Genomic DNA, 9480 nt, shown 5'->3' on the forward strand with positions numbered 1-9480 from the left:
GCATGACCCCGTGTGTAGAAGCGTATCTGTACTATCAAGATTTTCTCAGATTCTGCGAATCTTAGAGTTGACCACGGCCCCGTGTCCAGTGGGCACGCCCCCGTGGTGGGTGATAGAAGCTTCTACAACTTTGTCTTTTCTGCTGATACTTGGGCACGCCCCCGTGCTCGTTGAGCACGGGGCGTGTTCAGCCTTCTGTTTACTTATTTTTGCTTGGGAAGATGCTGTCGGGGGGTCGGGCATGCCACATTTGTTCCTTTTCTTGTATTTATGCTAGATTTAGCTGCCTTTTTGCTTCTTTTGTTCATCTGAGCTCATTTAATCCTGAAAATACAAAAGGAAGACAAAAACACACTTTTTCCAACATTAGTACTAAAAAGGGTTAGTTTTATGCCACAATTGATGTAATTTATATGTTGCATTTTGTACACATCAAATACCCCCACACTTGAATCTTTACTTGTCCTCAAGCAAAACTCTTTATAATGTAGCTTTTCACTCCCAAGTGGAATGGGTAGAAGAGAAGGTTTTTGGGCTTGTCATAGAGTGTCAGGATTCCAAGATTTTTATTAGGTTTTATTTTTTATTTTATTTACAATCCTATTCGTCATGATTTATTTAAAACATTACATAAGATAAATTACTTATTTGGGCATAACATGCGTTTTTAAAATTCCATTTATATACAAGTTCACATACCTCACGGGGGATCACTCAACACTCGGCCGAAGATGTAATTTAGTGAATCACTCGAGAGCGGCATGGAACTTACTCCTACCATAAGCTTGCCAATCAATCAATCCTCCTCCTTTTTAACTATACACCTTTGTAAATATCAAGAGGACTTTCGGGGTGAAGGGTTAGGCTTGGGTTAAAGGTAGGTGGTTGGGTTAGTGGTTAGTAGAAAAAGGGCGAAAGGCGTAAAAAGGATCGGTTTTCGTAAGACTTTTTATTTTTCATAACTTTTTATTTTTGATGAAGAATTTCTTTCAAACAAAGTTCTTTTTGATATACTTGTTTGTTTATTTCTTTCGGCTTCATCATTATCATTTTTTTATAGGGAAGTTATAAGAAAAACCGAGCTTTGTTACTAAAATAAAGGGTTTAAAATAAAAAGGTTTTGGTGGGTAAAAGGGTGTTTGCTTTGGGTTAAGAAATGAAAAGGTTTAGGCTCAAAGGGGTTAACTAGGGTGATTTTGGGTAGGTGGTAAAAAAAAAAGAAAAATAATGGTGTAGAAATAAAAAGGGTTAGTCCTAATGCCTCCATCATTTACTTACATGGGTTTAAGTTGGTAAGGACCGGGAATGTATCGTCGTGGCAAGTTCTAGAGTTGTAAGAAACCAAGCGGTTATTCACACAAGAAACGAAAAATGAGCATTTAGTTTAAAGATATGTATTTATATGCTCAATAAAGGCTAAAAACTCACTTTTATGGGAATGGGTTTTTATGTGATCAAGTATATATAATCAAATTTTAACTAGATTTGTCATGCCGTTTCATAATTTTCTTATGTTGGTTCTTTTTATCACGACGCTATCGGTTGTAAATTTGTAAAAACATAACCCTTTTAAAACTTGTAATTCCCAACTTAACTCAAGACAAGTAAAAAAATGAAAATTTTTGAAAAAAATTGGGTTGATTAGCGGTTCCAATAGAGTTTTGTGTAAGCCTTGTGATTAGGATTTGCAAAATTTCAAGGCTTTAGCATACCGCCACACTTAAATTACACATTGTCCTCAATGTGTCTCAAAAATAAGTTTTTAGGTTGATTGGATGTGTAAAAAGGTGTGAAAAAGCAAAAATTTATGTTACTGGGCGTCTGGACACGGCCTCGTGGTGTCCGGGCACGGCCCCGTGTTCAGATCGCTAGTAACCAAAATTGATAAAAAGAAACAGAAGCCTGGGCACGGGGGCGTGTTCAGTGAGCACGCCCCATGTCCATTTACCTGAACTGGGCATTTCTTGCAGATTGTGCAGCACGGGGCCGTGTTGGGTGGGCACGGCCCGTGCTGAACTTGCTGTAACGAAAAAAAATTTTCAGGACGTCCTGTTTTTGTGCATAGGGAGCTGGTGCAAGTTTCCCTTGTTATCCTTCACCATCTTGAGTGCGTTTTTTTCCTGAAAATTAAAACTAAACTAGAAAACATAAAAATTAATCTAAACTAAACTAAGGATAGTTCCGCCGAATGCCTCCGTGGTGCGCCACGTTTATAAGGGTCCTTGCCTAGACCCAAAGCCTTGTCATATGTCACCCAAGTGGGATGTTTTGCATCCCATGCTACACCGTCGGAAAGCATCATCCAAACTTGAGTCAATGACCTTCATGTAGTTGACCGGGTCGTCGTCTTCCACTCTTTTTCCAACTCCAAGCTTCATTTCTTCGTCCTCAATCCTCAATGTTAGTGTTCCATCATTCATATCTACCACTGCTTGGGTCGTAGCTAGGAATGGCCTCCCTAGGATGAGTAGTACTTCAGCGTCTTCCTCCATATCTAGTATGACAATGTCGGCCGGAAAGACAAATTCGCCGACTTTGACCAATAGATATTCAGCGACACCTTGTGGATATTTGACGTATCTATCGGCGAGTTGTATGCTTATTTTTGTAGGGCTTGTTTTCCCTAAGCCGAGTCGGTTGAACATTGATGAGGGCATGAGGTTGATGCTTGCCCCGAGATCGGCTAGTGCATTACGAATGGGGGATTCCCCAATCGAGCAAGGAATTGTGAAGCTTCCGGGGTCAAGCTTCTTTTGTGGGAGCTTGTTGAGTAGTAAGGCGGAGCATTCTTCGCCTAAGTTAACTAATTGCAATGATTCAATTTTCCTTTTATGAGTGAGGAGGTCCCTCATAAATTTTTAATATTTAGGCATTTGAGTTAGGACTTCGATAAATGGAAAATTAACATGCAATTGTTTTAGTAAATTTTCGAACTTCGCGAATTGCTCATCGGTCTTCTGACGAATTAACCGACCAGGGTATGGAACCGGAGGAGTCTTAGTAGGCTCCTGAATTCGTGGAGAAGCCTTCTCTTATTGGGGCGTGGGTGGAGTTGTGGTTTGGCTAGATTGGCTTCTTTCAGTTGGCGGTAATGGAGCCTCTTACCCACGGTATGGTTTCTCAATGTTATAAGATGTACTTGCGCCTTTGGGTTGGTTTCGGTATTACTTGGTAACGCGCCTTATGGTCTCTTGGAGAAATTCTGAGCTATTTGATTTAATTGCTTTTCAACGTTTTGTATACTAGCTTGTTGATTTCTAAAATTCGATTCCAATTGTTGAAATCGATCTGAGTTTTTCTTTTCGGTGTCGGAGATGAGGCGAGATACAGTATCTTCAAGCCTTTCTCGTCCACCTTGTTGTTGAGAGAAATTTTGTGACTCATTTCTTGGTTGCTGAAAGTTTGTTCGTTGGTTTAGATTTTGTTGGTTACTACTATTGATGGTGTAACATCCGTCAAAACGGATATCCAAAATCTGACCCGTTTAAAAATTCGGATCCTAACCTTTGAAACTCGAAGCCTTAGTCGTTGAAAGATTTCTTCTTTTTATAAATATAGTTATTTAAAAGTCATTAGTTTAATTAATTAAATTTACAATTTCAAAGTTAAATCTCTTTTTCTATTTAAACTAGTTAAATAAGTTATTTTCTTAATTAATTAATTTAAAGATTTATAAATAACCAAGTTAGTTAGAAATGAGTTTTTATTAGGTTAAACTAAACTATTAACCAGGTTAATCCAGTTAGTTGAGTCTTTAAAAGTCAAGGGACCAAAGTGCGAGAGGTTTTAAACGTGAAATAAAAAAAAAAAAGAGGAAGAAAAGAAACGTAGACTGCGGGACTCGAAGACGGGTCTACCAGTCCACCAAAAAACACGAAAACCACTCCGCTACATCTCGACTTCGAGCTAATTAGAGAATGTTGAAAATGTTGAATTTGATGGATTGGATGTGAATGCTCTTAACTCAAAACGTTGAATCTTCCTTTTCAAAGTTGCCGCCAACATGCGCTATTCCCTCCGCTATTCCTTCCTCTGTTTCGACACCTTCACCACATATCTCAACATCCTCATACCTCACACACACTCCCCACCGTTTCTCCTGTTCGCCGGAGTTACCGTCGCCGACGCGGTTGACGTCGTCGGAGAAGAAGGAACTCGCCGGAGACGAGGACGTCGGAGTCTTCTCGACTCGTATTCGGTATATGATTCTTGTTTCCTTCGATACTTGTATAACCTCCATTGTTATGTAATAGAATCTGTCATATTTTTTTTCATCAATTGAATTTGTGAGTATTACACAACAGTTAGTTACGTAACATGATCTCCACCACAAGTGAAACCCCAGCCCAACCGAATGAGGTTGATGCCGATGACCAGGAGGTCGCGAGTTCGATTCCCGTCTTGAGCATCCTCGGCTGATCATGGCCGTTTTTGTTATTTTGTTATTTTGTTATTTTTTTATTCATTTATTATTTATTTTTAGTTAGTCATTTGCTGAATATAACTTAATATTTTTTTAAATGAAACATGATGTTTTATTTTCTAACATTTCATGTTACACTTAATTCCTTTAATTATAGTAATAAAAGCAAATTATGAAAGAATTAATACCGATCTTTTTAGTTATGATACAAAAGTATTAAAGGATTAGTTTAAAATCCTAATTAGAAATATGATTAATTTGTAAACAATGAAATCTTATTTAACATATAAATATTAACAACTTCGTTATGTAATATTTAGGATAATCATTTCGTTCTCTTGGATTTCCCAATTTTACTCGTGCGCTACTTTCGAGAAATCGTAACGCAATCACGGTGAGTATACTCGCAACCCCTTTTTATGTTTACCACTTTTTGGGGTGTAACATGTTTAACTACTAAACTACACTTAAACTTATTCTCTATGCAATGCACAAAACAATCCTTATACATGAATACTATGTTATGATACTTGATGCTTACGGGGACCATACTTATGTGATATGTTTTATTCATTAGCTTTCACGAGCCTCCATTTGACATGTATAGCGCTATAGGAGTAATGCACCGCCCCCCTTAAACTTGTGGTCATGTCGAATTAACTAAACTTTCTTGCGTAAACAGAGGATTGGCTAGAAATATTGCATGCCATGTTAGGTTGATCTCGTATAAACTAAGTTGCCATGTGGATTCGTTTTAAACTTTTATACTTATACTTATACATATGCTTAAACTTGTATACTCGCCTTTGCTTTTGCATTGAATTGTATTTTAAACATGTTACAGGTTGGTGATTGACGATGCTATGAAAATGGATAGCAAAGATGCTTAGATATACATTTAGACGTCTTAGGTCAAATACGTTATATAAATTTCATATTTGTTGTTGTATTGTTTTCTTGTATTTTTCATGTATTGTAACTTTTATTTATGAATGAAATCAATTTATCTTTAATTCTATTGTCACATTTAGCGTTATGTGTAATGAGCAATCTTTCTTCGTCTCACTCCGATGTTTCCGCCATCGGTTGGGGTATGACAGATGGCTTCTCTCCAACCAAGGTTAGGGTGGTTACGCCATCCTTGGTTGTAGGTACCCGTTGGAGGACCCGACGGCCTAGGTGTATTATCAATGTAGTTTACCGTTTCTGTTTGATCATCTAATTCTTTCATACAACTCCAATTTTAATGTGGCCCACCAGACCCTTCACAAGCCATGATCGAGGCTGTTTTTGTCATTTCTAGCTTTTTGATTTTCAAAGAAAGGGCCTCGATTTGGGCTTGTAAAGAAGTGCTTTCATCAACCTTATGGGCGCCCGGGGCAATAGATTTTTTGCATCGGGGAGTGTGCCACAGAAAATTGGTTTGAGCAATTTCCTCAATTTTATAATATATCTAATTTGGGCGCGATTACCTAAAAGTCCCCCGGAGCTAGAGTCAAGTGTTTGTCTTGTGTGTGGCAACAACCCATTGTAGAAAGTGGATACTTGTTGCCATACCGCAAGACCGTGATGAGGACACTTTCTTAGTAGCTCCTTGAACCTGTTCCATGTTTCATATAAGGATTCCCCATCCTCTTGTGAATATGTATTAATTTCAGTCATTAATTTAGCCGTTTTAGCAGGAGGGAAATACTTATATAGAAACTTTTGGGCCAGTTCATGCCAGGTGTTTACCGAGCCAACTGGGAGGGCATTAAGCCAAGCCTTAGTGTAACACCTCGAAATTTTGCGTCCAATAATGTATTGACACATGTCTTAGGTTTACACGTGGTGTTAAATACTAAATAAAGGACTAAAGTTGACAAACATTGAAAGTATGCAAATTCGAGGGTTAAAAATGTCAACAAGGGATAAATATAATGTACAGTAACCCTAAATGATGCTCGTACCTTTAAACGAATGAATCATGGATCGTACGGAACGAATTGTGGAAGAAAGTGAGGAATTGCAAACTACAGGGGCCAAATGTGTCAACATGTTTAAGTTATACCTCTGAGTGACCTTTGGGCATACCCGAGGCTTTATAATGGTAAATTATACTCACTAGAATGCGCGATATAACTTTCGCGAAGTTCTGTTTTAAAACGAGGAAGTTATGATCAAAATCGTATGTGAGGGGTTAAAAGCGTCAAACATGGAAAGTTATGACTTTTCGGGTAATAATAAATTAGCCAAGTGTTAATAAGTTGGGTAAAAGTTCCGAGGCCCTTATTCGTAAATAAACGAGGCCCAAAACGCAAAGTTACCCCTTCGAAACCGAAAGGCCAGGGCAATAATTACAAAAGATTTGAAAATCTTGAAAAACAGGTCTCAGGCGGGCCGCGTTAAAGAACCAAGCGATCTTACGCGGGCCGCATGGACAAAAGAAGATATGGGCTTGGCAGAAGGATTCTGGCGACCCGCGTAAAGGTTAAGTGATCCTTAACGCGGGCCGCGTCAGCCCCCCAGATACAGAAAACTCGGACAAAAGCACTGTTGAGTGTTTTAACCGACTTTCTGAGCAATTATGAGAGCATGGGCGCCCCCTAAACGTCCCCTAGCACTCAGGGACACATTTTGGCGATCTAAGAACACTTGTAGACATATGTGGCAATGATCTAAGGTCCCAAAATTGCTATAAAAGGCCACATTGTTGCAACAAGTTCTTCGCACCTCAAATCTGCCTTCTTGATCACCTCTGGAGCTCAAGTGCCTTCTTTGCTCATCCCTGGTCGTGCATAGGCCTCTTGTAAGTATGCTCCACCCTTTCTTGGTTAAGTTTTGCTTAGATATAGCCTAAAAGTCAATCCGTCGTAATTAACGATTGACTTAACGATAAATCACAAATGGTCCAGTGGTTTGTCGAATCAAAGGTAGTTATATGTTAGTACTCATGTGAGCATTAAACCCCAAAAAGGGCACTCTCCGATTCCCACTCTAACTAGTCCGAATGTCGAGTCAAACTTGCTTAGAAAAAGTCAACAGAATGCTAATTTGCGATTTTATGCATAATCAGTAATGTAGATGGCATGTAACCTGTTTTAACACTCATATAACATGATAATAAGTATATTAACTAGTCTAAGCTTGTTTGATCCGACTATTTACTATTTTGACCCGGTTAGGAACCGAAAGTCGCAAAGCTTTGACTTTTGCTTTGACTTCAGTTCTGACCCGTTATGGTATGATTTAGATATGCCTTAGGACTCTCTTAGGACCAGGTTACATGATGGTATAACCCTCTATGACCGGTGCGTTGTTTGTCCGCGTCTTTAGCACATTTCCGTTAAAAGCTTAAAAATTGACCATAACGCCCTTTTCACTTTAAAACGAGAATTTTGGACATTTGAAAGGACAATGACCTTAGTTACTGATTTCTAAGCATGTCCCTAAAATTTCACGTCAATCCGAGGTCTAGAATAGGAGTTATGCTAAATAGCGCAATTACGGAAACTTTAGTAATTAAACGGTGCAATTAGCATAAAGCCTATCTAAACCCAAATTTCGACACCAAATCTTTTACACACTGATGTAAGATAATATTTTGGGATTTTTAAAGATTTTTAATAATTTTTAACCTGCTCATAACATGCGGTTATGGCAACGGTTCGGTAAATACCGAATATACCCTTTTCGGACATAACTTGAGTTCTACATGGTCTTTTGACCCGATTCCAGTTGCTAATGATTTTAAATAACAAATAAAGTATTTTGAACTCTATAAATTGTTCAGAAAACTCAGATTTCCTGTAGAACTCAGAAATCTCTTTTATAATCTTTAAAAAGACCGAAATACCCCTTCGGGGCGTATATTGGATTTAAACTCGTTACGGGCATTATGGAAGGTATCCTACTGATACCACAACCTCTTTAGAGCATATTAACTTAGGAAACCTGTGTAGGACTCTTACGGTTACCTGTTACGCCTTTTACGCGCACGGTTCGGTTTATGTAACTAGTTTACATAAACTAGCCGAAACGGGACAAACCTTATCGTTTTTACCTCAAAATCCAGAGTGTGGTTATTTTACCCATATAAAATAAGTCTTCAAACTTGTTGGGTCCAAACCACATTCCATTCCCGGTTTTCGCCCTTCTCGCGATTAAACCGTATTTATCCTTTGAAACTAACCGGTCTAAGCTAAGGCTAAATTAAAGACCCGTTAGGATTCTAATAGGTTGTTATAAACCTTCGTTCCAGAATAGGAGACCAGTAAAAGATACTTGCATTTGTTTGATTGAGGTTATTACTTGCTCAGGTAAATACTTTTAACTTATTTTCCGTTATACGGGCTTGGGTTACGGTATATAAAAATACCGCTTGGTCGGGCAATTGACCCCAACTCATTAGTAGTTGGGTATTATCAATGTGACCCATTTAAAAACTTGTTTTGTTGGCTTTACGCCTTTGGGAGCTTAATGACCATGTCCCGGATATCCTTGGCATCATTTTACGAAATGGCCACGACCTCGACACGCGGGTGTAGGCGTACACCCGACAATATGTCTATAATTATAAAGGTATAACCGTTGGTTTTCCCGCCACGGCTTTATGCTTTGTGGCGTGTCTATTAACCTTAAACCCGGCACGACCCGGGCGACCGAACGCATAGTGAACATGTAATTCTTTTACAAGATTTAGTTGATAAATTATCCCAAGTTATAAAGAGTTTGTGCCTTGTGCATTCAAATCAATTTTATTAAACATTTTTACAAAAGTGTCGGTTGAATGTATTTACCAGTGTAAACTGACGTATTTTCCCCCAAAAAGATTAAATGCAGGTTCTGTACGAAATAGGCTGGCCACTCCTTAAGCATCGTTAGAGTCTCGCAAGCTTGGGATGCCATATTTGTTGAACAATATTTATATTTTCATTTTGATCCCCTGTGGATTCATTTCAACTACTTGTGATACTTGGATATTACATTTGATGGTTGAAATATAATCTATCTTTATGCTTCCGTTGTGCATTTATATATTGTGGTTTGACTATATTGTTGCCAACTACGTCATAGTA

General features: G+C 38.4%; 1 non-coding gene across 1 annotated transcript; it reads left to right on the plus strand.

Annotated features, from left to right (window-relative positions):
* Positions 1 to 5984: 5984 nt before the first annotated feature.
* Positions 5985 to 6091, plus strand: LOC118491784. The gene has a single exon (XR_004892229.1). It is a non-coding gene; the product is annotated as a small nucleolar RNA R71 (small nucleolar RNA).
* Positions 6092 to 9480: the final 3389 nt, after the last annotated feature.

This window comes from Helianthus annuus, chromosome 4, assembly GCF_002127325.2.
Source record: "Helianthus annuus cultivar XRQ/B chromosome 4, HanXRQr2.0-SUNRISE, whole genome shotgun sequence".
Lineage (NCBI taxonomy): Eukaryota > Viridiplantae > Streptophyta > Magnoliopsida > Asterales > Asteraceae > Helianthus > Helianthus annuus.